A 26,633-nucleotide genomic window follows, 5' to 3' on the forward strand; every position below is an offset into this window, starting at 1 on the left:
AGAAAGGTAACTAAGAGGGTCTGGGGCCCCTTTCTTCCTTGAACCAACCCTCACATTGAGTTCTCGAGAGCCCCTGACGAGGCCCCTCTTGGCCCGGGACTGCACCCTGGGTTCTGGTGTCTCTAGTAGGAGTGAGTTTAACGCACATCTGAAAATTCACAGAGGAGCAGACAGGACTTCAGGGTATTGTGGAAGCTGTGTGTCCTTTCCTTTCTCCAGTGTTGTTTCAAGTGTTTCTAGGAGGGCATTACCCTCCATCACTGTTCCTGACTGCATTAGATATCTGCTTCTGTACAACAAACTACCCTAATACTTAGTGGCTTAAAACAATAAAAATTTATTATTTTTCATGATTCTGTGGGTTGGCTGGCCTCGGCCAGGCAGTTAGTTCTTCTGATCTGTATTGAGTTGGCTGAGGTCACTCACGTGGCTGCATTTAGCTGAGAGCTTGGCCGGAGCTGGAACATCCAGGATGGCTTCACTCACATGTCTGGCTCCTTGGCTGGGGCTGGAAGAGCAGGGAGCTGACGGGGCCTCTCCCTCCCCAGGCAGGCTCTTGCCGTTCAGCTCTCTGGCCTGAGCTTATCCATGGTGGCCAAATCCCAAGAGGCCAAAAGCAGACACTATCAGGTCTTGTAAGGCCTGGGCCTGGAACTGGCAGAGCATCCCTTCCTCCGCATTCTTTTGGTCAAATCAAGTCACAAAGACAGGCTCGGTTCAAGGGGAGGAGAGGTATCTTCCACCACTTGTTGGGAGGAGTGGCATGAGGTCACAGGGAGGATGGAATTGTTGGCGCCATCTTTGAAAACAATTTGCCACACTAAAGAACGAAAGGAAGTCAACAGAGGGGTAGATTTTATGTGGCTCAAATAACACACAAATTGCAATTTTTTTCAATGTTAAAATTGTCTCATGTTGTCCCCTTGAAGGGTTTTGAGCAGAATCATGTAGAATGTTACTTTATTGACCACAATATATTCTCATTAAAATCAAAGCTCTTTAAAACTAATCTATAGTGACAGAAAGCAGATCACTAGTTGCCTGGAACTGGGGGTGGGGAGGGGGGTTGACTGTGAAAGGGCATGAGGAAACTTTTGGGGGTGATGGAAAATATTCTATATCTTGAGTATGGTGGTGGTTACACAATGAGTTTGTCATATCTCATTCAACTGTACGCTTAGAACAGGTGCATTTTATTGCATGTAAATTATACCTCAATAGAGTTGGTTCAAAAAAAAAATCAAAACTGACTTACTAAGAATAATCAGAAAGGCTAAGTTTGAATAAGTGGTTAAACAAAGCCAGTGTTAAGAGTATATTATATTTACAAACAATAGCAAATTCCTTCAGAGAGGGAAAGGAAGCAAAGGGCTAAAGGGGATGTTTTGTTAGTTCCAAAGCAGGATACACGTTACCATGTCCTCCTGCTGTAATACTTAAAAACGTTTGCTATCATTTTCAGAATGTTGAGTAGGTGATTCTTGGTATTTTATAGATTACTGAAGAGTGACTACATCCTGCTTCCTGGGGTGCAGGAAGGGCAGGGGTCACCTCAGAGCAGAAACAAACAACAAAATGTGTTAGACCATCTTGGAATTAAACTGGCACCAGCATTGGGGAAAGCTGAGTGGTGACCCTCCAGGATCTTCCTAACTTCAGGAGTCAAGATCCTGCAAAGCAGGTGATCCGTGTAAAGCTGACACATTATTTGGGTTCTGAGTGTCAAGTTGGGTGCTAAGAGTATCAGGAAGGGCTGTCTTGGAGGATCTGGGGTCGTGGTGGTAGATGGGTGTGTTAAGTGAGTTCTATCTGCCAAATGCATCCCACCTGGACACATGGTGACAGCACCAGGGACTGCCCAGCTCTGAGATCCAGCTCTGGAGAAAGAGACTGTCTTGAGTGAGCAGGAGAGGAACAATGTTTAGATTCTCTTGTATGGTACAAAGTCTGGCCAAGAATGCCCATATCAGAAAAGCAATGTAGGGACTTCCCTGGTGGTGCAGTGGTTAAGAATCCGCCTGCCAATGCAGGGGACATGGGTTAGAGCCCTGGTCTGGGAAGATCCCACATGCCATGGAGCAACTAAGCCCGTGTGCCACAACTACTGAGCCTGCGCGCCACAACTACTGAAGCCCGTGCACCTAGAGCCCGTGCTCCGCAACAAGAGAAGCCACCACAATGAGAAGCCCACCTACCACAGCGAAGAGTAGCCCCTGCTCGCCACAACTAGAGAAAGCCCGCACGCAGCAACGAAGACCCAACGCAGCCAAAAATAAATAAATAAATTAATTAATTAAAAAAAAAAAAAAGAAAAGCAATGCACTTGCTGCAGACATGGAAAGGGGCAGGGATCCTCCTCCATGGGTGAATTGGGTGGCTGGGGGACAAGGGGACATCACTCAGGGATCCCTTGATTGGGAAGGGTGGCCCTTGGTCTCCTGTGTTCACCACATGTACCAAGTGGTTGGTGGGACCTGGAGCTAGAGTCTTCTTTAAAGACTCTGGTTTAAATGAACATGCACTTGGGAAAAAGAGGCATTAAATAGACATTATTGTTCACATACAACTCACTGTATCCACATCCGCAATGATTTCGATTTATTGCAGCCGTATCAGCAAAGCACGATTAACACGGATCACTGATTCTTGTATTGCACTGGGTAGTAATCTTAGTTACTATCAGAATTCTACTTGAACTTTTAACTAGTAGGGTCAGGCCCAGAGCAAACCTTATCTGGGGCTAAACTTCCCAGGGTAATGAATAAAGCACACGTACCATAAAGGAAGGGAGGATGCGTCCAAGACATCTTTCCAGCTTTCCTCTAGAAAGGGCTCCTTGGGAATGAACAGTTTTTCCCTAAGTGTAATTAGCTCATCAATTAATGTCCTAACCTACCCCCGCAATCAAAACTTGAAATTTATTTCTTGGGAAACTGTTCTGCTGAAGGGATGTTGGAAAGGATCTGATCAAATCCTTATATTGATTACTATTATTAGTAATTATTGGGAAGGTCTTAACGTTTACCCTCTAGAGACTTTGGATTAGGATGTTTTAGCCTTAAATCAAAGGAATAAAAATGTCTAAGGGTAGATCAGGCAATGGTAATCAGAAAACCTCTCCTCAACAATATTTTGTAAGGAAGGAAAATCTTCCTGGGATTAGCATTCTTCAAATGAAACCATATATAAAACCACTCTACTTTACTTGCCCCTTGTAGGATCCAAGAAAACACAAACAGCATTCCCGGGAGGATGTGAGATCATCTAGAGACATGGATTTGATTTCCTAGTAGCTAAAATTCCTATGCCTTCTTGAATGTCCATTCGCAGTTTCCCCTTCTCTTATGCTTCTTAAATTCTCAAAAGTCTCTATCTATGTAACATTTAATTTTGGGGTCAACATTCTTGGTTCAGGGTTTCCAGAGCATCCTCAGGAGTAAAGGCACAGTATAAAATTTCATGCACAGAGACACTCAGTACCTCTGGTTCCCAAAGTGCTTATAAACTGTCAAGTGACTCAGAAATACCAAGAACTAATCCTGACAGAGTCCAGAGGGAAAGGAGACTTCATCTGAAGCTGACCCAAAGAAGAAGGCACATCTGTCATCTCCTTGACAGTGTTCCAGGATGAGCATGAGCTCCTGGAAGCGGGATGGGTGTCAAGGCTCAGCTCACATCTGGCTGCCTCATCCCTGAGAGCTCTCAGCCCCAGAAAGGTCAGGAACACTTCAGGCATTTCTCCCCAAACCGGAAATGGGGACTGGCTACCCGCCCCTGTGGGAAACTGACTCTGAAAGATGTTTCTAGCAGCTCCCTCACCTGTGTCTGAGGAAACTATTTTAGTAATCCCTCGCCTCCTCCAGATGGGCCCTTCTGCAGCTCAGGAAAACCCATTTGGAGCTTTCCACACTCATTATGTGAACCCTGGTCTCTCTCCATGGCCGCTCAAGGCTTAAAGAGGACCAGCTGTTCTGCGGTTGCCCTGATGCTCTGCAGCTGTAATTGGGAACTAATGTGCACTTTGGCCTCCATCTCCTGATCCTACAAACAATTCTGCCTGGCTGGAAGAGCAAAATGCTTCACCTTCCAGCTGCTAAAATTGACCGGCTACTTACCACAATGCCATGAAGTGATGTATCATTCAGGGTCCTTAACTGCAAACAAAAAAAATCCACACCGTAAGATTAACTAGCAAACTGATTTATTGAAGGATAATTGTGTGGCTTACAGAATTTCTAGGAAGGACAGAAGATCATACCTGGAGGCTCTACAGCCTGGAACAATACCCAAATCACCTTCCCACCACTGCTGGAGTGAAGGTGCCATTGGCACTTTAGCTACTGAGATAGGACACCACCACCTCTGCCCCTGCTGTCCTGAGATCTCAATGACTGCTCCCCTGAGGCCCCTAGGAAAGAATTCCTCCAGGTGCCTTCTCACAATGGTGCATCTGATTGGTGGAGTCTGGGTCACATGCTTGTGTTCTAGCTGCAAGCGATCCTGGGAAATGTAGTTCTGGCCTAAAAGTCTGACAATAGGAAAGTTATTTATTCAAAAGATGTTAAGCAGTCACAAATATGACACATATCCACTCTACATGGCCCTTTATTTTAGTCACTATGACCTGAAAATAGGTATTATATATATAAAATTATATTATATATATAATTATTACTATATTATATATTATTTCATTCATTTTAAATCTGCTATTTTTAAAAATTGAAATATAGTTAATTTACAATATTGTATTAGTTTTAGGTGTACAACATAGTATAAATCTGCTATTTATTGCCTCTTGAAAAGGTGAGGTGGTGCAGTTGGTTTGTGTGTTGGTTTCCTATTACTGCTGTAACAACTTACCACTAACTTAGTGGCTTAAAACAACATGAGTTTATTATCTTATATTTCTGGAGGTCAGAATTTTGAAATCAATATCACTGGGATAAAATTAAGGTGTCAGCAGTCTGGTAATTCTTCTGAAGGCTCTAGAACAGACACTGTCTCTTTTTCTTTTCCAGATTCTAGAGATTGCCCACATCTGGAAATTGGCGCCTTCCCTGCATCACTCCAATCTCTTGTTTTTGTTGTCACATCTACTGCTCTCTGCTTCTCCTTGTCCCTCTTTTAAGGACCCTTGTGATTACATTGGTTCCACTCAGACAATAATCCAGGATGATCTCCCCAACACACAGTCCTAATGTAATCACATCTGCAAAGTCCTTTTTACTACATCAGGTAACACAGTCACATGTTTGGGGGATTAGGATATGGACATCTTTAGCAGCCATTATTCATCCCTCCACATCCTACTAGGCCAGCTGGCTGTCTACACCAGGGCCTCTGAGAGCAGAGTGGAGTTTCTCTGGTCCAGGGTCCAGTCTCCAGTATCACAGAGCTGATCAGCTTGGAGAGGTTGGCTAAGGAACATCAGGCACCCAGGACATTGTTGGGTAAACTAGAATGCCAATTCATTTACTCATTTTTAATTGGCACTATTCCTTTCCAGAGGGATCTGCCTGGCATCTGAATGCCCGTGTGTCTAATTAACCATCTGAAGGCTGTTAAGTGAGCATGAACTCAAACAAACCGTGCTGGATGTTCCCAAGAGGTGTTTCACCCAGGTAGTGGGAAGGCCAGTGAGCTGTCCTGACCCATAACAGAGCTCACCTTTCTGTTGGCCGGATGCTGCATTTTCCCTCAGCAGAGCTGGACAGCACCCGACGACTAGCCTCCACCCGCTTGTAGAATGAGCCAGGATCCTGGAGTCATCCTCAACTCCTCCCTCACACTCCACATTCAATCCATCAGCCAGTGCCACTTCTCCTTCTTCCTGTTTTCCACCATCAATCACATTTTTGAATCCCCACTGCCGCCCCCTAGTCTAAGCTATCTCACCTGGGCCACTGTAACAGCCTCCTAATCGCCTTCCTGGCCCTACTCCCCATCCTCTCCTACCAAATTCTTCACCCTGCAGCCACATTGTTCTTTTCCAGATATACTCTGATCGTGTCACTCATTTAAAACCCTCCACCACTGGCCATTATCACGAGGATAAAGCCTCAGGTGTTCGTCCAGATCTTCCCAGAAGCAGACACAAAGTTAATATTAAACATGTAAGGATTTTCTTTGGGGAAATGTCGGTGAGAGAAACGTGAGAGACTGGGAGAGCCGTCAGACTGTGATGCGAGTCTGACCCCCAGTGAAGGAGAGAGGCGAGAAGGGAAGGTAGAAGTGTCCCAGACTGCTGTGCAGTCTAAGGAAGGTTCAGCAAAGCCACTGAGTCCTTGAGCCAAAGCTGGCATCGCGGGAGCCCCGTGCCTCCCGGGAATGAGCCTGCCCTGCGTTGTACCCCGAGGTGCCCAGGCACTGCCTGGGAGCAGCCAGGGAAGCCACGCTTTGGTGTGAGTGGATTTTAGAGCGTGGCAGCGGGAGCTCTCGGCCAATTACACTCCACGGAGCTGGAGGTTTGCAAGGTGCATTCATCCGGCCACCACATCCCAAGTCCTCGACGTGCCGGCAGCCCACCTCTTCAGCTCCTCTCCTGCTGCTCTGACACAACTCACTCTTTCCCACACCTGAGTCTTTGTAAATGCTGTTTGCTCTGCCTGAATTATCCTTCCTCTTACCTCTCCTGCCCCTCTTCCCTTTACTCAGTGAACTCTTCAGATCTCACTGTAACATCACTTCCTCCAAGAGGCTGCCTCATTCCTCTGCCATGTGCTCCCATAACCCTGGTCCTTCTCTGTCCACACTATTCATCTTATGTGTTTAATGCCCAACTCGTTTTTCAGACTTGACTCCAGGAGAGCAGGAACCATGACTATTTTGCTCACTGTCAAATCCCCCAAGCCTGGCATGTAGTAGTTGCTCAGTCAAATATTGGTTGTTGAGTCAGCAAGGTCACCTGAAAGACAGGGTACCTTCCAGGACAGCCTGGTGTATGCGAAGAAAGAATGTCACAACTAGGGGAGTAGTCAACCACGGAGGCCCAGAAAAGGGAAGCCCAGGGGCAAACGTGGCAGAGCCCAGGCGGCCACTATCAGTTGTTTGAGCTCAACATCACAACCACCTATTATGTGCCATTGAGCACCTACTATGTGTTAGATGCTAAATTAACCAAGGAGTAGAACCTTGTTTAGTCTAATGAGGGGCTTATAGTCAGTCCGGGGGAGAGACAACCTGTCAGCCTCCCAGAAACTCTGACTCTTCCAGCAGGTGTTACACGCACCTATTATTAAGGGTAATGTTTAAAATATTTAACTTATATGGCAGAGGTGCTGCTCAGTCAGAATAAGCTCCAGCCATTAATAATTTGTGGAGTCATGGAGGGTATTCTGCTGAATATCCACTCTGACTGAACGCCAGCAGAGACCCCTGCCACTTACACCGGAGTCGTACTTCCCACCACACTTGTTCTGAGCCACACCCACAAAAGGAAGCCCCCTCCCCAGCCTCACTCCCTGCCCCTGCCTGTTGAGTTGGTTGGGCTGATAGAACTAGCTGATCTTATTTCTCATTGTAAGTGATGGCTTCATGCGTCGGTCTCTCGTAAGCCTACTTGGGTCCCAGCACCACTGAGCCATGGTGACCCACCTTCTTTAGGGCCAGGCTAACTTGTGAGCCCCCTTCCCTGCAACCCTGGACCTCTGTTGGCTGCCATTTGGGCCTATGAGTGGACGCTCCACTGGGAGCAGGTGGGGTGGCCTCTCAGAAGACAGGCCCCGGCGCATTCTTCCAAGAGGTTGCCTCTGATGTTGGAGTCGTGTGGGAGCTCAGTACCAGGTAATTGCAAACTGATGACGGATTTAGTCTTAGATCTCAATACCAGACCCAGAGTAGATAGCCAAGGGCTGCCACCCAGAGGCGTAGGAATTAGTATGAGAATCAAGCAAGAAAGTGCTGAAAGCGGGGAACCCGTAGTAGCAGGGAATGGGAAATCAGGCATTGTGTGTGTGTGTGTTTATTCTCGTGTGTCGAAGATGCAGCAGTATGTGCTGCTATGTCTTAAAGACACCATTCGTGTCAGACTAAGAGGTGCCAGGAGTCCCCCTCCCAATTACTTGTTGCTTGGGCTTCAAGTTCTCCAAAGTGGATATTGGTTCAGCGGTCCTAATCCTGGCACTCCCAGACACAGGTAGGGTAATGATTGATCCTCAAGCTTGTTGACATGAACTTTCACCCAGCACCCTCAGAGCAGAAGGCACCATGAAACGCCTAAAACTGAGCTACAGTCTGGCTGCTGGGCTGTACTTAGAGAACAGTCGTAGTTGTTAGAGCTGCACAGTGCGTGTGTGTGTGTGTGTGTGTTGGAGTTGGTGTTGAGACAAGCTCCTATATGAGGGAGGGAAAGGCACAGCCAAACCCTCATTTGGGGGCTTCCATCCCAGGAGGAAAGGTTTCTCCCAAGAGCTATGAAAAAAATGAAAGCAATTTAGAAGGCTGCCTGGCCCGGGGGAGTCAGGAAGCATCAGCAGCAGGAGGCTGAGGACAGAACAGGCAGCAGGGGTTAGAAGTGGGGTGGAGGGAGGCTGGGAGACACTACACTTCAGACCCTAAGATGGGGGCTGCCCAGGGGGCTCAGGGTTACACAAGAGAAGTGGCCTGTAACTGAAATATTAAAATGTATGGAATTCCTGCATGGATGGTTCCCACGTGGAATAGGAAACTTACCTTAGAACTCTCAGATTATGTGAATGGCACCAGAGGATGTAGTACAGTGGAAAGTTTCTCAAAGTGTGGTTTGAGGATCCTCTGCCTGAGAATCAAATAAGGTGTTTGCCAAAAAGGCAGATTCTTGGGCCACACCCTGGGCCTACTGAGCTGGAACCTCTGAGGGCGGGGCCTGGGTGTCTGCTCTTTTATCTGGTGACTCTTAAAGCTTCCATGGTCTAAATGCTACCAAGAGGTCACACAGTCAAGTGAGGAAGCAGAGAGGACGGCTTCCTGTGCCTCCCACACAATTCTCAACTTTTTAGGAAGTACCATAGAGGAAGGCAAAGTAGATAAAGGCAGTTTTGTTTTGTTTTTTTTTTTTGGACTTTGCAATTTTTCTTTTATTTTAAAATTTTACTTTATTTTTGAGAACTTAAAATGTGACGAGACAATGGCATGCTTTCCCCTCACCAGCCCCCAACCCCCAGGGGCCTTGAATGCTCTGTGCAAGGTGACCTGTCTTACCCCACCCTCACAGCCTGCTTTCCGGCAGGAACTTGACTCCCAGAGGGGGTCTCGGCCAAGGTCTCCAAGAGAATATGCAGTTTCCTGACTTGGGGAGGTGGGGGGTCTCCAGGCCTGAACACTCAAGGTCAACACAGAGGGCCTAAAAATAGAGGCCGGAGGCCCAGTCCAACATAAAAGAGCAAGAGGCCTCCCTGGATTTCCAAAGAATGATCTGAACAAAGGAGCCTGACGCCCTCTAGTGGAGAGAAGCTGCTTCCCAGCCAGACCAACAGGGCTGGATGCTGAGCCACCCTGCAAAGCAGTAACCAAAGGGGTGACATGGCCCTGGAAACACCACCTCCCTAAGATCCCTGACTCAGGGTAGAAAGAGGAAAAATTGTACTCCCTGCGTTTGCTAGCTTCCATGTGATTTTAGAATGCTTTCCTAGGGGCTTCCCTGGTGGCGCAGTGGTTAAGAATCTTCCTGCCAATGTAGGGGACACGGGTTCGAGCCCCGGTCCGGGAAGATCCTACATGCCGCGGAGCAACTAAGCCTGTTGACTACAACTACTGAGCCTGCGCTCTAGAGCCCGCGAGCCACAACTACTGAACCCGCGTGCCACAACTACTGAAGCCTGCACACCTAGAACCCGTGCTCCGGAACAAGCCACTGCAATGAGAAGCCCTAGCTCTGCAACGAAGAGTAGCCCCCGCTCGCCACAACTAGAGAAAGCCCGTGCACAGCAACGAAAGACCCAACGCAGCCAATAAATAAATAAATAATAAATAAAGTAAATCTATATTAAAAAAAAGAATGCTTTGTTATAAGGCACACGGTTTTAATAATGAGTGCCTTCCATTATGACCGGATTTTAGACTCTTTTCATTATTTCTCAGTGAGATTGAGACTGCTACCACTAAATTCACACACACAACATATAATCTGTAAATGTATCCAAGTACCTCAGACTGCTGCACAGAGAGGTCTGTCTGGGAAGGCTATTCTCTTGGAGGGACATCAGTCAGAGCTTTGGGACAGGTGTCCGGGAATGGTGTAGGAGGAAGGGGACCCATCCAAACCAGGAAACCTGGCTGAATCATTCCAGGTACTCTCCATGGGGGCAGGTGTCTCTGCTGGCTAAGTTGTCTTCCCATCTGAAGATATCAATTCAGTTACGCTTAAATCAGAAAGACAATGCACTCCTGTTGTACACATTTTGAGAAAGAAAATGTACAGATGAACATTTGATATACAAGTAGATACACAGAAGATCCTAAAGTGCCTACTTCGGATTTGAAGGAAATCAGATCGTGACTGAAAGACACCAGGCTTTTAATAAAAGCTTAAAAAGTAAAAGTGCACAACACCTCACACCCATTAGGACAGCTACTCTGAAAGAAAGACAGAAAGACCAAAAGAGAGAAAATAAAAAGTATTGCCGAGGATGGAACTCTTGTGCAATGTTAATGGGAATGTAAAATGGTGCAGACATTGTGGAAAACAACATGGCAGTTCCTCAAAAAATTAAACATAGAACTATCATCATCATATGATCCAGCAATTCCACTTCTGGGTATATACCTAAATGAATTGAAATGAGGTGTCTCAAAGAGATATTTGTCCACCCATGCTCATAGCAGCATTGTTCATGATAGCCAAGAAGTGGAAGCAACTCAAGTGTCCTTCAACGAATGAGTGGATAAACACAATGTGGTCCATCTATACGATGGAATATCATTGTCTTAAAAAGGAATGAATTCTGACACATGCAACAACATGGATGAACCTTGAAGATATTATGTATGCTAAGTGAAATAAGCGAGGCACCAAAGAACAAAAATTGTATGATCCTACTTAAATATGAGGCACCTAGACCAGAGAAAACCATAATGCAAAAAGACACATGCACCCCAATGTTCATTGCACCACTACTTACAATAGCCAGGTCATGGAAGCAACCTAAATGACCATCGACAGACGAATGGATAAAGAAGATGTGGTACATATATACAATGGAATATGACTCATCCATAAAAAGGAACGAAATTGGGTCATTTGTAGAGACATGGATGGACCTAGAGACTGTCATACAGAGCGAAGTAAGTCAGAAAGGCAAAAACAAATATCGTATATTAATGTATATATGTGGAATCTAGAAAAATGGTACAGATGAACCGGTTTGCAAGGCAGAAATAGAGACACAGATGTTGAGGACAAACGTATGGACACCAAGGGGGGAAAGGGGGGTGGGGGGATGAATTGGGAGATTGGGATTGACACGTATACACCGATATGTATAAAATTGGTAACTAATAAGAACCTGCTGTATTAAAAAAATAAAATAAAATAAAATTCAAAAAAAAAAAAAGAGGCACCTAGAGCAGTCAAATTCATAGCGACAGGAAGTAGAACAGTGGTTGCCAGGAGCTGGGGGAAGTGGAGGATGGGGAGTCGCTGTTTAATGGGTATGGAGTTTCAGTTCCACAAGATGAAAACATTCTGGAGAACTTTGGGTGAAAACGATGCATCAGTGTAGGTACAGGGATTGTAACAAATGTACTACCTTGGTGCAGGATGTTGATAGTAGGGCAGGTTGTGTAGACAGGGGTATACGGGAACTCTGCACTTCCCGCTCAATTTTGCTGTGAACTTAAAACTGCTCCAAAAAATAAAGTTTAGTAATTTTTAAAAAAAGTTCTGGAGATGGATGGTGGCGATGGTTGCATAACAATGCGAGTGTACTTTAGCACTACTGAACTGTATACTTAAAAATGGTTAAGATGGTAAGTTTTATGTTATGTGTATTTTACCACAACTAAAAATAAAAATAAAGTAAAAAACAAAAGGCCAAAGGAGAGATGGGCTAGAAAGGGATTGTAATTTAGGAACCTTAGAACACTGTACATTTTTAAATGTCATAAGTAGATGTTACAGCGTTTCTAAAATATATTTTAAAGTCTATCTTATATGAACAAGAAAAATTTTTAATTTCGGTAAATAAAAGTATACAGAATAGATGCTTATCAGGCAAAGACAAGAAGAACATGTGGTAGGCAGAGGAAAGGAAGCAGAGGGAATAAACATTTTGGGGCCTTTGCTCTGCAGGGAACATCACTGGGGGCCTGGAGGAGAGCAGAGAAGGAGGGAGGCGTGAAACAGAGGGAACTCAGCCCTCACCCGGGATCCAGGTGAATCACTGTGACTGTGCTGATGTCATCTGGTGAGGAAAGTGGTCATTTTTTAGGTTGGAAAATTGCGGGGTACGGAGATATGAGAAAAGCTTTTGTTCCTTCCACCCCTCAGAAATCTTTTATCACCTCTCATCCTCCAAACCATCAAGTGGGAGCAGGAGAGGAAGAAAGAGTTAGAAGAAAAGGCAGAAATATTAGCGGCAGGGTTGACATTTGTTTTTCACTTTGAGCAGATGAGGTCCAACCCTAAAGGAATATGGCATGCAGGAGAAGTGCGGTGACAAGCCAATAGGACCGATGTGTCCAATGAGAGCAGTCCCTTCAGAGTCAGCTCCGTGCGGAAGGCAACCAACCACCTTATGTCCGTGGAGAACTCTGATGGCAAACATTTCAAAAGAGTGGACCGGAATTTCCTTTAATACCTTCACTGCTGGCCAATCTTTGTCCTTTCTGGGGGTGGACTGAATTTTTGGAAACAGACACAAGTTATTCACAACCAACTGATGCGAATTAAGAAAACCAAGCTGATTTCCCCCTTGTGGATCATATGCTGATTCTTACATCAATTTGAACAGAAGAAATCTAAAGCATGTTCTAAGCCAGGCACCCACATGGTGCTTCCTGCGGTGATTTGGGAGGGTAACATTCACTTAGGGGTGTGAGCTGGAGACAAAGTTTCACACAGCTTTATCCTATCATCACGTTTTGCAGCGTTCACAAATCCCAGATAATTCTGGTCTCACGGTTTTAAACACCCTCAAATAAACGCTATGAAGATCTATGGAAGATCAACAATAATTGCCTGGCTGCTTCTTGTATCTGCAGATGTTGCCATTGCTGACAGTGGTTGCCATGTAGACCTAGCTTTGAAAAAGGCTCTGAGACCAAAGTTCTCTTCAACTCGTGCCAAGACCAGCTGCTCTTTAGTTTAAGAACAGAGTGTAGATGCCACTAAGCCTGGCACTGAAATGACCCCGTAAGTCAGACTCAGGCACCTCTTACTGCATGTACTTCCAACTACCCCCGGCTCCCCAGGGCTGATGCCCAAAGACCAGAGCCAATCACAGAATCATCCTTTCCCCAAAGGTCCATATTTATCAGATGTACAACACTCCATGCGTTTCACAGGATGGGTATAAAATTCCATTTAGAGCATTTTCCTATTTTTTCAGGTAACTATTTCTGCTTTATCCTCTTTTGAGCGTTTCCGGGACTGTACTTTTGTTTTAATTTCAAGGAAATGGGCCAATTTTGAGCTGTATTAATCAGAAAATGAGGTCATTTAGACAAAGACAGTCATGAGCAGGAAAAGGACAAGTGCCCTTTTGTGGAGAGGGCGACACTCAACTCTCACCCTGAATAGCCACCTCACACTTTTCTACTGCCTCTTTCTTTGGCCAGAAGAAGCAGGCACCTAGAAGCAAGGAGGGAAGGGGAAAGAACGTGGAGGTGAAAAGAAAGCCCTTTCCTCTCTACTGCTAGAATCAGGCATTCTCCTCACTAAATTCTGGATGGATTAAAGAGAAATTCAGAAAAAAATATATAAGAGAAATAAATATGTTTTTCAAATTTCTATCTCAGCAAGACTCTTTAAGCTTTGATTGGATAGAATACTTAAAAAGACAATGAAATTTTTTCAATCTTTATTATTTATTTTAACTTAAGATATTGCATATTTACAATAGACAAGGAAAGAGGAGGGGAAAAACAAACCCAGTTAAATGTATTTTATTTTACTTTTGAGCTTCACCTTAAGTAGCACTTATTTTTGAGATACTGGGATGCCCGTAACAAATATAAATATATATTTTATATTATACACACAATATATAAAAATGTACATACAGTGAAATGCAGATATTAAATATACAATTCAGTGAGTTTGAATATGCGTACACATCCATATAACCACTACTCTGACAAAATACACAACAATTTTATTACCCAGAAAGTTCCTGATACCCGCTTCCAGTTAATCTTCACCCCCCAGAGGAAACCACTATTCTGATTTCTAGCCCATAGATAAATTTGCCCATTCTTAAACTTTTTACAAATGGAATCATACCATATGTACTCTTAATGTGCCTGTCTTCTTTTACTATAATATTTTTGTGATTTATTCATGCTGTTGCATGTATCAGTACATTTTTTTTAATGGTCTTCTTTTTTCTTTCTTTTGGCTTCGTTAGGTCTTTGTTGCTGTGTGCGGGCTTTCTCTAGTTGTGGCGAGCGGGGGCTACTCTTCGTTGCGGTGCACGGGCTTCTCACTGTGGTGGCTTCTCTTGCTGCGGAGCATGGGCTCTAGGTGCGCAGGCTTCAGCAGTTGTGGTACGTGGGCTTCAGTAGTTGTGGCTCACGGGCTCTAGAGCGCAGGCTCAGTAGTTGTGGCGCTCGGGCTTAGTTGCTCCGTGGCATGTGGGATCTTCCCGGAACAGGGCTCGAACCCATGTCCCCTGCACTGGCAGGCAGATTCTTAACCACTGTGCTACCAGGGAAGCCCAGTACATTACTTTTTATTGCTGAATATTCTATTGTATAAATATACAATAATTTGTTTATCCATTCTGTTGATAGATATTAGAGCTGTTGTCAATTTTTGACACATGAATAGAACTGCTATGAATATTCTCATTAGAAACTTTTTCTGGACATTATGTTTTATTTCTTGTGGATAAATACTTAGGAATGGAATAGAACAGCTGGGTCATAGTATGGACGGATGTGGAACAGTTTTTCATGATGACTGGACCGTTTAACACTCTCACCTGTATGAGAGTTCCAGCTGCTTGCTGTTCTCACCGCATTTGGCATTGTCAGGGCGAGAAATCGTATCTCATTGGGGTTTGAATTTGCATTTCCTTGGCAACTAATGATGTTGAGCATCTTTTCATGCCTTTTTAAACCATTTGTTTATCTTCTTTTGTCAGGTATCTGTTCAAGTCTTTTGCCCATTTTTAATTGGGTAGTCTGTCATTTTGTTATTTATTTATAGGAGTTTTTTATATATTCTGGATATGTCTTTTGTCAAATACATGTATTGCAAAAATTTTCCAACAATCTGACTTGTCCTTTGTTTTTTGTTTTTTTATAAATTTATTTATTTTATTTATTTTTGGCTGCATTGGGTCTTCATTGCTGTGTGCAGGCTTTCTCTGGTTGCGGCGAGCGGGGGCTACTCTTCATCGCGGTGCACGGGCTTCTCATTGTGGTGGCTTCTCTTGTTGCGGAGCAGGGGCTCTAGGCACGCGGGCTTCAGTAGTTGTGGTGCACGGGCTTAGTGCTCCACAGCATGTAGGATCTTCCCAGAGCAGGGCTCGAACCCATGTCCCCTGCATTGGCAGGTGGATTCTTAACCACTGTGCCAACAGGGAAGCCCTGTCCTTTTGTTTTATTGATGGTGTCTTTTAGTAAGCAGAAAATTTCAACTTCAAAAAATTCCAATTTATCAGTTTTTAATTTTATGTTTAGTGCTTTTTTTGTGTCTGCTCTGAGAAAACGTCCCCAATCCCAAGGTCATGAAAATAATGACCTAAATTTTTTCTAGAAGTTTTATAGTGTTAGCATTTACATTTAGGTTTATGATGGGGACAAGGTTCATTTTTTCATATACATTTATCCAATAGTTCCAGCACCATTTATTGAAAATACGTTCCTTTCCTTATTGAATTACCTTGGCAACTCTGTCAAAAATCAATTGATTATCTATGTGTGGACTCTATATATTCTGTTCCATTGATCTATTTGCCTTTATGCCAATACCATTCTGTCCTGACTACCACAGCAGTCTTGAAATCAGATTCTGTGGAGCCTTCAATTGTTCTCTTTCAAGATTGTTTAAACTATTATAGGTTCTTTACATTTCCATTAGAAAATTTTAATCAACTTGTCATTTCCCACCAAAAAGATTTTAATTTAATTGAGACTTTAACTGGCACATTGAATTTATGGATAGATTTGGAGAGAACTGACATCTTCTAATCTACAAACATGATATATTTCTCTATTGGTTTAGATTTTCTTAAATTTCCTCATGATTGTCATGTGGTTTTCATGGTAGAGTTCTGCATGGATTTTGATAAATCTTTTCCTAATTTTTTTTGTTTGTGGATACTATTAAAAAGAGATTTTTTAATTTCCATTTTAAACTGCTTGCTGTGAGTATATAGACATACACTTAACTTTTATATATTGACCTAGTAATCTGTGACCTTACTAAACTCACTTATTAGTTCTAGTGGTTGTTTCATAGATGTCATATATGGTTATGTCAGATGTAAATAGTTTTTCTTCTTCCCTCCCAATCTTTACACCTTTTATTTATTTTTCTTTGCCTGATTGCAATCATTATGGCTCTAGTACAATGTTGAATAAAATTGAGACCATTCTTGCCTTTTTCCCAGTCTTAGGGAAAAACATTCAATATTTCATCATTAAGTATGTTAGCTATAGGTTTTTCATAGGTGGCCTTTATCAGAATGAAGATATTCCCTTGTACCCCTAGTTTTCTGAGATTTTTATTATGAATGAGTGTTGCATTCTTTCAAATGCTTATTCTACATCTACTGAGATCATATGGTTTTTCTTTATTCTGTTGATACAATGAATTACTTTGATTGATTTCCAATATGAAACCAATCTTGCACTCATGGGATAAATCCCATTTGGACTTGATGTATTGCTCTTTTTACACATTGCTGGATTCAATTTGCTAATATTTTGTTAAAGATTTATGTATCCATATTCATGAGGGATATTGATCTGTAATTTTCTTTTCTTGTAGCATCTTTGTCATATTTTGGCTTCAAGATTATTTATTGCTGGTGTCACCAAACAAATTGGAAACTCTTCCTTCCTCCTTTGTGTTCTGAAAGGATTTGTGTAAGATTGGCATTATTATTTTTTCCTTAAATGTTTTATTGAATTTACCAATGAAACTATCTGGTTCTGGAGTTTTGTTTGTGGGAAGATTTTTAATTAGGAATTCAACATCTGTAATAGACAATATTTGTAAAAAGGGACCATTAAATTTTTGTATTTATTTTTGTGTCAGTTTTGATAATTTGGATTTTTCAAGAAATTTTCTCATTTCATCTAAGTTTTCAGATTTAGTGTCATTGAGTTATTTATAATATTCATCTATTATCTTTTTAACATCTGTAGAATCTGTGATGATACCCCTCTTTTATTGCTGATACTGGTAATTTATGTTTTCTTTCTTTATTTTTCTTCTTAATCAGTCTTACTGGGGTTTACCAATTTTATTAATCGTTTTAGAAAACCAACTTTTGGAATTTTTAATTTACTCTATCACTTATTTTTTATTTTGTTGATTTCTGTTCTTATCATTATTTTTGCTGCTACTCACTTTGGGTTTAAATCACTCTTCTAGTTCTGGAAGTAAAACTTAGATCATTAATTTTAAATCTTTCTCCTTTTCTAACACTGTAAGCATTTAATGCTATAAATTTTACTCTAAGCACTGCCTAGCTGCAACCCTCAGTTTTTGATAGGTTGTATTTTTATTCAGTATGAAATATTTCCTAACTCTCCTTGTGATTTCTCCCTTGTCCTATGGGTACTGCTTAATATCCAGATATGTGGGACTTTTCTAATTATATTATTATTGATTTCTCATTTATTCCTGTTGTCAAAAGAGAACATACTATGTAAGACTGAAATGTACTAAGACTTATTTTATGGTTCAGCATATGGTCTATTTAGATGAATATTCCATATGCACTTGAAAAGAATTGATGGCATTTGTGATAGACTGAACAATGGCCCCAAAGGTATCCAGGTCCTAATTCTTGGAAACTGAATGTTACCTTATATGATGTATTAGTCAGGTTCTCAAGAGAAACAGAACTAATAGGATGTGTGTGTATAAATTTATAGAGAGAGAGAGAGAGATTTTAAAGAATTGGGCTCATGCAATCACGGAGGCTGGCAAATCCAAAATCTGCAGGGTAGTTGGCAGGCTGGAGACCCAGAAGAGAGTTGCAGTTTGAGTCCAAAGGCCATTTGCTGGCAGAATTCTCTTTTCTTCCAGGGAAGTCAGTCTTTTTCTATTAAGGCTTCAACTGATTGGATGAGGCCCATCCACATTATGGGGGGTAATTTGCTTCACTCAAAGTCTACTGATTCAAATGATAATCTCATCTTAAAAATGCCCTCACAGAAACATCTAGAATAATGCTTGACCAAATATCTGGGTACCGTGGCCTAGCTAAGTTGACACATAAAATTAACCACATATGGCAACAGAACCTTTGCAGATATGATTAAGTTAAGAATCCTGAGATGGGAAGATTATCCTGGATTATCCAGATGGGCCCTAAATGTGATCATGAGTGTACTTCTAAGGGAAGCAGAGGGAGATGTGATTACAGAGACAGAAGAGAAGGGGATGCAATGATGAAGCAGAGAGAAATCTGAAGATGTTATGCTGCTGGCATTGAAGACGGATAAAGGAGCCATGAGCCACAGAATGCAAGCTGGAATCTGCAGGAGAAACCCCACTAAAAGCTGCAAAAGGCAAGGAAATGGATTCTCCCCTAGAGCCTCTGGAGTGTGCACTGCCTTCTGACACCTTGGTTTTGGCCCTGTGAAACTAATTGCAGACTTCTGACCTTCAGAGGTAGAAGAGAGTGAATGTATGTTGTTTTGAGCCAACCGGCTTGTGGTAATTTGTTACAGGGGCCATATGAAACTAATACAGATTTTACTGCCTGGAAACGGGGTCCTGCTGTAACAAATACCTGAAAACACAGAGTAGCTTTGCATTTGGGGAAAGGATAGACTCTGGAAGAATTTTGAGAAGCATGATAGAAAGAGCCTAGATTGCTGTGAGTAGACTGTTAGGGGAAATATGGTTGTTAAAGACTCTGTCAGTGGGCTTCCCTGGTGGCGCAGTGGTTAAGAATCTGCCTGCCAATGCAGGGGACATGGGTTAGAGCCCTGGTCTGGGAAGATCCCACATGCCGCGGAGCAACTAGGCCCGTGAGCCACAATTACTGAGCCTGCGCGTCTGGAGCCTGTGCTCTGCAACAAGAAAAGGCCGCGATAGTGAGAAGCCCGCGCACCGCGATGAAGAGTGGCCCTCACTTACCACAACTAGAGAAAGCCCTCGCACAGAAACGAAGACCCAACACAGCCATAAAAAAAAAAAAAAAAAAAGACTTACTGCCTGTTAAAAAAAATAATAATAAAATAAAAATTGTTGATGATTAAAAAAAAAAAAAAAAGACTCTGTCAGTGATGGCTCAGATGGAAGTGAGGAGCACAGTAGAAAAGCCCACATAATCTTAGAGACTACCTAGATTGTCATAAACAGACTGTTGGCAAAAAATATGGATGTTAAAGGTGCTGCTGGTGAAGGTTCAGAGGAAATGAGGAACATGTGATCAGAAGGGAGGAGGATCCTTATTAGATCATGGCAGAAAGCTTAGCTGAATTATGTCCTCCTGTTGTGAGGAAAGCAGAACTTGTGAGCAAGGCACTTGGATGTGTAGCTGAGGAGACTTCCAAGCAAAGTGCAGAGGATGCAGCCTGGTTTCTTCTTGCTGCTTATAGTAAAATTTGAGAGGTAACAGATAAATTGAGGGAAGAACTGTTAAGCACCAAGAATTGATGATTTGGGAAACCCTCGACCCATCCAGATTGCAAAAGATGCTAATTGAGAGTCACTGTCCAAAAAGCAGACTGTAGAGAGAAGGCCAAGGGTGTGGCTGGAGAGCCATTTGCTAGTGCCGAAGAGGTGAGACACGTCACCGTGGATCTCCCCAGCCATTTCAGCAGAAGCCAAGAATAGAGATGGGAGACTCCAGGGAAGCTCTGTGGAAGAACCTCTTGTTTCATGGTGTGATTAATGTCCTTGACATACACAAGGGTTTTGAGAATGTTATATCAGCAGAAACACTGCCAGCTCGAACTGAAAGAGAGAGGGTGAAATGAAACAAGGTTGTCACCAAAATTCTAGAGGCCGGTAACAGGCTGATAAAACTACTCTGCTGCAAACACGTGCTACCCTTCAAGAAAAATGAAGATGGGGAAGCAGGGGGCAGGGTAGGGGCGGAAGCCTCAAGCCACAGAGGATAACTCCTGGGTCTTGAGACCTAATGGAGTTTGGCCAGTTGGATTTCAAAATTGCTTGGGGCTGGTGACTCTTTCTTCCTTCCATTCTCTCCCTTTTGAAATGGGAATGTCTACAGCGGTTATCCTGTGCCTGTCCCACAATTGTATTTTGGGAGCAGGTAACTTGTTTTATAATTTTACAAGTCCACAGATGGAGAGGAATTTTGCTCCAGGATGGATCATACCCAGAGTCTCACCCATACCTGTTTTAGATGATATACGTGATGAGATTTTGAGCTGATGATATTTAGACAAGATTTGTGGCTTGAGATGATACTGTCATAGGTTGAGACTTAGGAGGATGCTAGGATGAGGTGACTATCTTTTCTATGTTTTGATAGACGTGACTCTTTGAGGGCTGAGGGTTGGACTGTGGTTGACTAAAAAATGGTCCCCAAAGATATTCAGGTTATAATCCCTGGAACTTGTGAATATTACCTTATATGGCTTTAAAGAAAACCTCAGTCCTCCTCTTTTTTGTCTCTCCTTTACTCTCACACTACTATCACACTCACAACACTTCTGACACCAGACGTGTGAGAGTTTTTCCCACACCAAGCAATTGTATGACACCAGATGAGTGTCCTACAATTCAACTCAATTCTGACACTATCTACCTGGAGACAGCATCAGATCCCATAAGACTGCCCGCCCCCCACCTTCCATCTCAGATGCCAATCAAAAGTCCACACTGTTACCTGTGCTTCTGACCAACCAGCTGTAAATTGGAGGTTCCCACAACGCTCCCTTTGGTTTTGATTAATTTGCCACAGTGACCCACAGAACTCAGGAAAACCGTTTACTTACTGTTTACCAGTTTATTATTAAAAATATGGTAAAAGATACACACGAACATCCAGATGGAAGAGATGCATGGGGCAAGGTATATGGGAAGGGGCATGGAGCTCTCATGCCCTCTCGGGGCCCACCACTCTCCTAGCACCTCCATGTGTTCACCAACCTGGAAGCTCTCTAAACCCCAAACTACTGGGATTTTTATGGACGCTTCATCATGCAGGCATGATTGATCACTAACTCCACTTCCAGCTCCTCTCCCCTCTCTGGAGAATGAGGAGTGGATCTGAAAATTGATTTAAAAATTGATCATACCTACATGATGAAGCCACCATGAAAATCCTAATAGTGTGGGGTTCAGAGAGCTTCTAGGTTGGTGAACACATCCATGTGCCAGGAGGGTGAAGCTCCTCAACTCCATGGGGATAGAAACTCCCACGCTTGGGACTCTCCCAGCCTTTGCCTTATGTATCTCTTCATTTGGCTGTTCCTCTGTATCTTTATCATATCCTTTAATAGATGGTAAACATAAGTGTTGCCCTGAGTTCTGAGAGCTACTCTAGCAAGTAATTGAATCCAAGGGGCAGAAGGTCATGGGAATCACTGATCAGTTGTCACGTTGGACACAAGTTGTGGGTAACCTGGGGACCAACTACTTGTGAGTGGCTTCTGAAGTCTTGTGGGACTGAGCCCTTCACCTGTGGGATCAATGCCATCTCCAGGTAGATAGTGTTAGAATTGAGTTAAACTGTAGACACCCATCTGGTGTTGCGGAGAATTGCTTGGTGTGGGGAATAACCCCACACATCTGGTGTCAGAAGTGTTGTGAGTGTAGTAGTCATGTGAGAGCAGAGGAGAGACTCACAGGAGTGGTGTGGGTTTTCTATACAAGGGCAAAAGGGGCTTTACATGTGTGACTAAGTTAAGGATCTTGAGATGAGAAGATTATCATGGGTTACCAAGGTGGGCCCTAAATGTAATCACAAGTGGTCCTTGTAAGAAGCAGGCACAGGGACACTTGACTACAGAGAAGAAGGAAATGTGAAGGAAAATGCTACATTTCTGGCTTTGCAGATGGAGGAAGGGACTACAAACCAAGGATGCAGCTCTGGAAGCTGGAAAAGGCAAGGAAACAGAGCCTCCAAAGGCAGTGCTGCCCACTGGCACCTTGATTTGGGGCCAGAGAAACTGATTTCAGACATCTGACCTCCAGAACTGTGAGAGAGTTATTTTGTATTTTTAGCCATCAACTTTGTGGTAATTTGTTATAGCAGCCATAGGAAACTAATACAGTGTCGTTCCAATCTTTATCATTACTGTTGTGTGCGTGCGTGTGTGCATGTATGTGTTTTGTCTCATTTTATCAATTCCTAAGAGAGGACGGTTAAGCTCTCTCCAACCATGATTGTGAATTTTTCAACTTCTCCCTTCAGTTCTCAGTTTTTGTTTCATGAGCTTGGAACCTCTATTGTTAGATACATACATAATTAGGATGGTCGTATCTTCCTGATGAATTGTCTCTTTTATCATTATAAAATGCCCTTCATCTCTGGTGATACAGTAATACAGTTCAGGGGTCAGCCATGTCTTTGAGGGGAATTTACATGCAGATTTGGGAGGGGGCTCTCCCCTCTGTGGCTCCTTCTTTCCAGGATGGTCTCCCCTGATTTCTAGTTACTCTGCCAGCCTCAAACTCCATGCTCTGGTACCTAACTTTGTGTCTTTGGATACATTTGACTGTGTCTGTGACTGACTGTGGCTTCCTACTTGACTTTTAGTCACCCCAAGCTATTACAGATTGGTCAGTGCCTCCAGGGGAAAGTCACAGAAAAGAGGGATTTACATAGTGCACCTCCCTCCTCAAGAGTCAAATACCCTCCAGTTTCTGCCTGCTTTCTTTGCTCTCCAGTGTCTTAAAATAATGTATTTTTAAAATATTTTGTCTAGAGTTTGTAACTGTTGTCTGTAAGAGGATTAGACTAATATAAGCTACTCTGTCATTGTTGAAACCAGAAACCCCCTTAATTACACTACAATTTTTAAGAACTTCTAGAGTCCAAAAAAAAAATTTTTTTTTAATGCAAACAGCTACCTTGGAAAATGAGGAAGAAACAAATTAAGCAGCTGGCTTGGACCCACTCCTCTTCCGATTAGTGGGGGACATTCCCAGGGAAAGAAAGACCAACGACCTGGTCTAATCTCCTTGTAAATATACTGACAACTGGATATTGTCTAGGAGGAGAGTGCTTATAAACTAAATTCTTTCAGCTTGATGTCTCTGGTTTAGAATTGCTTATCATAAACAGACCTAGGCTCTGGATTTATGACTGGAAAGGGTAATATTATAGTTGTACAACTATTGGGTATAAAAGAGAGATGACCTAAATTTAGATAACCTAAATGCCACTCCTCCCCACAACGCCCACTGTGTGAGGTGCCCTGCAAACCTCATTAGAGACTTCATATATTATTCTGAGCCAGAGAGCACATGTCCAAGCAGGAAGGACAGAACCGGGAACCACCAGGGATGTCTCAGACTTCCCCCTGCTTTGCAGGTGCCTCTTGATTATTATATTCATAAATTTAATACTGGCAAGATCTCTGCCTCAGGTCAGTCCAGTTTCATCTGATCCTTTGTGTTAGCTCAGAAAATATTCATAGCAAATATTTGAATGGGGCCAATATCCTTATTACAAAAGCTCATATAAATTATTAAGAAAAGCATCGAGAAACCAAAAGATACATACACATGACTCAATAGGCAATTCACAAAAGAAAAAATGTAAACAAATATAGAAAAAGATTCATATTTCCTAGCAATCAATGTAATTTATAACAACATGGAGTTGTTCTTGTATTTTTTTAATCTTGAAAAATTAGCAAAGATGACACAAACAGATGGAGAGATAAAAGATGACACAAACAGATGGAGAGATATACCATGTTCTTGGATTGGAAGAATCAACATTGTGAAAACGACTATACTACCCAAAGCAATCTACAGATTCAATGTAATCCCTATCAAATTACCGATGGCATTTTTTACAGAACTAGAACAAAAAAAAGTCTTAAAATCTGTATGGAGACACAAAAGACCCCGAATAGCCAAAGCAATCTTGAGGGAAAAAAAGGAGCTGGAGGAATCAGACTCCCGGACTTCAGACTATACTACAAAGCTACAGTAGTCAAGACAATATGGTACTGGCACAAAAACAGAAATATAGATCAATGGAACAGGATAGAAAACCCAGAGATAAACCAAGGCACTTTTGGTCAACTAATCTATGACAAAGGAGGCAAGGATATACAATGGAGAAAAGACAGTCTCTTCAATAAGTGATGCTGGGAAAACTGGGCAGCTACATGTAAAAGAATGAAATTAGAACACTCCCTAACATCATATACAAAAATACACTCAAAATGGATTAAAGACCTAAATGTAAGACCAGACACTATAAAACTCTTAGAGGAAAACACAGGAAGAACACTCTTTGACATAAATCACAGCAAGATCCTTTTTGACCCACATACTAGAGAAATGGAAATAAAAACAAAAATAAACAAATGGGACCTAATGAAACTTAAAAGCTTTTGCACAGCAAAGGAAACTATAAACAAAACAAAAAGACAACCCTCAGAATGGGAGAAAATATTTGCAAATGAATCAGCGGACAAAGGATTAATCGCCAAAATATATAAACAGTTCATGCAGCTCAATATTAACAAAAAAAACACCCAATCAAAAAATAGGCAGAAGGAGGAGCTTCAAGATGGCAGAAGAGTAAGACGTGGAGATCATCTTCCTCCCCACAAATACATCAGAAATACATCTACATGTGGAACAACTCCTACAGAACACTTACTGAATGCTGGCAGAAGACCTCAGACCTCCCAAAAGGCAAGAAACTCCCCACGTAACTGCGTAGGGCAAAAGAAAAAAGAAATAACAGAGACAAAAGAATAGGGACCTGCACCAGTCCAGAGGAAAGGTTTCCACACACTAGGAAGCCCCTTCACGGGCAGAGACTGCGGGAGGCAGAGGGGGAAAGCTTCGGAGCCATGGAGGAGAGCACAGCAACAGGGGTGCAGAGGGCAAGCAGAGAGATTCCCTCACAGAGGATCAGTGCTGACCAGCACTCAGCAGCCCGAGAGGCTTGTCTGCTCACCTGCTGGGGCGGGCGGGGGCTGGGAGCTGAGGCTCGGGCTTTGGAGGTCAGACCCCAGGGAGAGGACTGGGGTTGGCTGCGTGAACACAGCCTGAAGGGGGCTAGTGCGCCACGGCTAGCTGGGAGGGAGTCCAGGAAAAGGTCTGGAACTGTTGAAGAGGAAAGAGACTTTTTCTTGCCTCTTTGTTTCCTGGTGCGCGAGGAGAGGGGATTAAGAGCGCCACTTAAAGGAGCTCCAGAGACGGGCGTGAGCCGCAGCTATCAGCGCGGACCCCAGAGACAGGCATGGAATGCTAAGGCTGCTGCTGCCTCCACCAAGAAGCCTGTGTGCAAGCACAGGTCACTATCCACACCTCCCCTCCCGGGAGCCTGTGCAGCCCACCACTGCCAGGGTCCCGTGATCCAGGGACAACTTCCTTGGGAGAACAAATGGCGCGTCTCAGGCTGGTGCAATGTTACGTGGGCCTCTGTTGCGCAGGCTCGCCCCGCACTCTGTACCCCTCCCTCCCCCCCCAGCCTGAGTGAGCCAGAGCCCCCGAATTAGCTGCTCCTTTAACCCCATCCTGTCTGAGAGAAGAACAGATGCCCTCAGGTGACCTACACGCAGAGGCAGGTCCAAATCCAAAGCTGAACCCCGGGAGCTGTATGAACAAAGAAGAGAAAGGGAAATTTCTCCCAGCAGCCTCAGGAGCAGCGGATTAAATCTCCACAGTCAACTTGATGTACCTGCATCTGTGGAACATGTGAATAGACAACGAATCATCCCAAATTGAGGAGGTGGACTTTGGGAGCAACGATATATAAATTTTTTTCCCTTTTTCTCTTTTTGTGAGTGTGTCTTCTGTGTGTGTCTTCTGTGAGTGCTTCTGTGTGTGATTTTGTCTGTATAGCTTTGCTTTTACCATTTGTCCTAGGGTTCTGTTTGTCCATTTTGTTTTGTTTTGTTTTGTTTTGTTTTTAGTATAGTTTTCAGTGCTTGTTATCATTGGTGGATTTGTTTTTTGGTTTGGCTATTCTCTCCTTTCTTTCTTTCTTTTTTTAAAAATTAATTTAAAAAGTTTTTTAATAATTATTTTTTGTTTTCTATTTTAATAACTTTTTTTAAAAAATCTTTTTTTTTTTTCTTTCTTTTTTTCTCCCTTTTATTCTGAGCCGTGGGGATGACAGGCTCTTGGTGCTCCAGCC

The 26,633-nt window shown here is 43.0% G+C and overlaps 1 long non-coding RNA gene across 1 annotated transcript in view; it reads right to left on the bottom strand.

Annotated features, from left to right (window-relative positions):
• Nucleotides 1-313: 313 nt before the first annotated feature.
• LOC309606361 overlaps nucleotides 314-26,633 on the bottom strand; it is a 49,805-nt gene continuing 23,485 nt past the window's right edge. The window contains exons 2-3 of the long non-coding RNA XR_014231779.1: nucleotides 4,116-4,154; nucleotides 314-820 (exon numbers count right to left, since the gene is read on the bottom strand). This is a non-coding gene — a long non-coding RNA (uncharacterized lncRNA). The remainder of the gene's footprint in view (nucleotides 821-4,115; nucleotides 4,155-26,633) is intronic.

The sequence above is a fragment of the Balaenoptera borealis genome, assembly GCF_965194805.1.
Source record: "Balaenoptera borealis genome assembly, chromosome: 1".
Lineage (NCBI taxonomy): Eukaryota > Metazoa > Chordata > Mammalia > Artiodactyla > Balaenopteridae > Balaenoptera > Balaenoptera borealis.